The following is a 316-nucleotide window of genomic DNA, read 5'->3' on the forward strand; positions in this document are numbered from 1 at the left end:
GCGGCCCCCGCCGCTGCCTGAGGAAACCCCCCTGGCCCAGGCAGACGGGGCAGGCTGAGGCAGCGCGCTGCTCCGGGAGCCCGCCTCGCACTCGCTGCAGCTGCCGGAGGCGGCTAAGGCTGTGGGAACCCGGCCCTCCACGTGACTGCCATGGGTGCAGCGCTAGCGGGAGGAGGGGGAGGCTCCCAGCCTTCCCCAAGCCCCTCTTATCTGGGCACCGCCAGGGCAAACACTGACTCAGCGACAGCAGGAGCGCAAAGGAGAGGCGGGGCGGGCGCGGCGCGGCGCGGCGCGGCCCCTCCAGGGCATCCCCCGG

This window comes from Gavialis gangeticus, unplaced genomic scaffold (genome assembly GCF_001723915.1).
Source record: "Gavialis gangeticus isolate Ggan-Ray unplaced genomic scaffold, GavGan_comp1, whole genome shotgun sequence".
Lineage (NCBI taxonomy): Eukaryota > Metazoa > Chordata > Crocodylia > Gavialidae > Gavialis > Gavialis gangeticus.